Source organism: Euprymna scolopes, chromosome 35 (genome assembly GCF_053919585.1).
Source record: "Euprymna scolopes isolate OS-2025 chromosome 35, ASM5391958v1, whole genome shotgun sequence".
In the NCBI taxonomy this organism is placed as follows: Eukaryota; Metazoa; Mollusca; class Cephalopoda; order Sepiida; family Sepiolidae; genus Euprymna; species Euprymna scolopes.
In genome coordinates this window covers 78016485-78019002 of record NC_136516.1, presented here as the reverse complement: position 1 = coordinate 78019002, position 2518 = coordinate 78016485, and the positions used below count along the sequence as shown (strand labels likewise).

At 34.2% G+C, this 2518-nt stretch overlaps 1 pseudogene; it reads left to right on the top strand.

Moving 5' to 3' along the window:
* The first annotated feature begins 311 nt into the window (after window positions 1-311).
* Window positions 312-439, top strand: LOC145260056 (U2 spliceosomal RNA; annotated as a pseudogene).
* Window positions 440-2518: the final 2079 nt, after the last annotated feature.

Sequence of the window (2518 nt, the reverse complement as noted above, 5' to 3'; positions counted from 1 at the left end):
CATTTCCCCTTCACTCATCACAGTAAAAATCGGCCGTGTGCCTTATTTCTCGGTAGGGTATCAAATAAATACCCTTTTGGCCAAGATTAAAGTGTAGTATCTGTTCCGCCAGATACTGCAAGCAAAGACCGTATGTGAGGGGAAACCACACATATAAGACCTTGGTCAATGTAGGGACAACCCTTCATACCAATTGACACTATCCAGCTCCCCTACTTCCCGGGGAGTTGGTCCCCATTTTCCCTTCACTCATCACATTAAAAATCGGCCTCGTGCATAATTTGCCCAGTGGGGGAGCAAATAAATGCCGCTTATCTTAGCCTTTTGGCCAAGATCAAAGTGTAGTATCTGTTCTTACTACATGCTGTACTTATTGTGATTTAAAGTGGGAGATCGCTTTTCTATATTAATTTAATTATAAAATGATCGCTCACTTCACAACCAGTTAGTCTTAAAGCCATTCAAGTCACTCAGATCATTCAAGTTGTTTTTGAAGGATTCCAGTTATTTTTTAAGCCTTTAAGTCATTCTTAAGGTCATTCAATTCATCCTTAAGTTCATTAAATTCATTTTAAGTCATTTACTTTTTATTTATTTAAGTCATTTCAGCCTATTTTTTTGATCATTTTAGTTTATCTTTAAGAATTTCATGTCAATCCTAGATTCACGTATTCGTTCATTACACGAGAGCACGTGACTAATGGCTATCGGCCTTGTTTCATATAAAAAGACTTATGTATATGCTAAATCTGTGGAAAAGTAGTCATAAATTTTATTTATGATTCCCTATTAGCATTATTTTGCTAAGAACATTTTCTCTGGTGGCATGAGGTATTTATTGAAAATCCGTGGATTAAAGTAAAAAACTTAAATTTTCGTATTTTTTGTCGAATAGTAATTTTTTTTTTAATTTACTCAATTTAATTCCAAATTTTAATTCATATTTTATAATTATATGTAAAACATAGAATGCTAGCCTACGCAGACTTAGTGACGTTGTGACTGAGTACGAATCTCTCAACCAGCAGAAGTGGTCAATTTTTCATTGGTGATTGCGTAAGCATGACGCACTACAGTCTGCATGCATAAAAATAATTAATATTTATTTTAAAATATTATAATTAGCCCCTTTAAGAAATGAAGGTTGAACCCTCTTTAGAGAATTAAGAAAAAACGGTTAAATGTTGCGCAAATGCAACATTCTGACTTCCGATGGTTGAATACTCTCTGACTGTTAACTATGTATGCCCGCCGGTTTTGCAGTACTTAATTTCATTCAAGTCTTCTGCTAATTTCGGGTGGCCTTAAAGTAGAATGCTAGCCTACGGAGTCAAGGGTGACTTTGTGACCAGGTTTGAATCACTTGACAAGCAGTAATTATCTCTTCCTGCATTGATGATTGTGTAGGAAAAGAATTGTTAACTAGCGAGACCTATGGAAATTCCACAGCAGATTCATTTATCTCTATATAAATAAAATGAAGTCTTTTCCCCCTCTGAGTTTGACCTTAATAGGATTAAAACTCAAGACATTTCATGCAAATGTTATGTGCACAAACCGCAGCACATTATCTGAAGTGTGCTATAGACCGATTACCCTTACACTTCCTCGATAACCGTACATTCCTATATTTTTCTGACGAGAGTTCACTGCCCAAATCTGTAAGAATCAATGGAAGTGGTAAAATCTTTTCTCTCTATTACATTCATACTCCCCACGTGACCACTTAACACCGTTGCAGATACGTTCATGGGAGAATTTATGAGGAAACACCGGTTTAAGTTCTTAGTTGCTTTTAAAAAATGGAATAGCATTTTACCGTCGGGAGAAACGCAACTTTCGATTTCATCCATCCTAGGGGTCACTTATACCATTTCTTTTATTTCTTCTTTTCTCCCTTTTTTAACATTTTTTCTTTTTTCTCCCTTTTTTTTTTGAAGGGTTACTTAAACGAAACGAACTAACATTGGATTCCAGGGTTTACGACAAACTATAACAATCAGATGCTAGCGTTCTTCAAATGTTCAAACGATTACTCGATTTATATATTTTATTTATTGTATTTTTCCTTCTATTATGTTTTCAGTGATTTTATACGTGATACTAGAGGGGGGAGCTAACTTCTTGTTTTCGGATTAGATACTGATTGATTATTTATTTCTACACATTGAATTTCTGGTAGTTTCATAAGCTCAATTACTATTACGCTATCGATATGGAACCAGACAACATTCCAATTGGTAAAAAGCGACAACAAAGAAAACAATGCCAATAAGAAAACAAAACAAAACATATAACAAACCGTTATACTTACACCTGACAATTATACGGTTAAAAATACTTTTTTTTGCATAACACAAACCAACAAAGCAAATTAGGACTAAAATCTATTAAACATATTTTCATTATACACGGTCAGTTTTCTGGTTTTATTATTTCTTGCCCCCCATTTGTATTTTTCCTGTCTGTTTTGTTTCTTTGATTTTCTTGCAGAAAACAAACCAACAATGAAAATAAA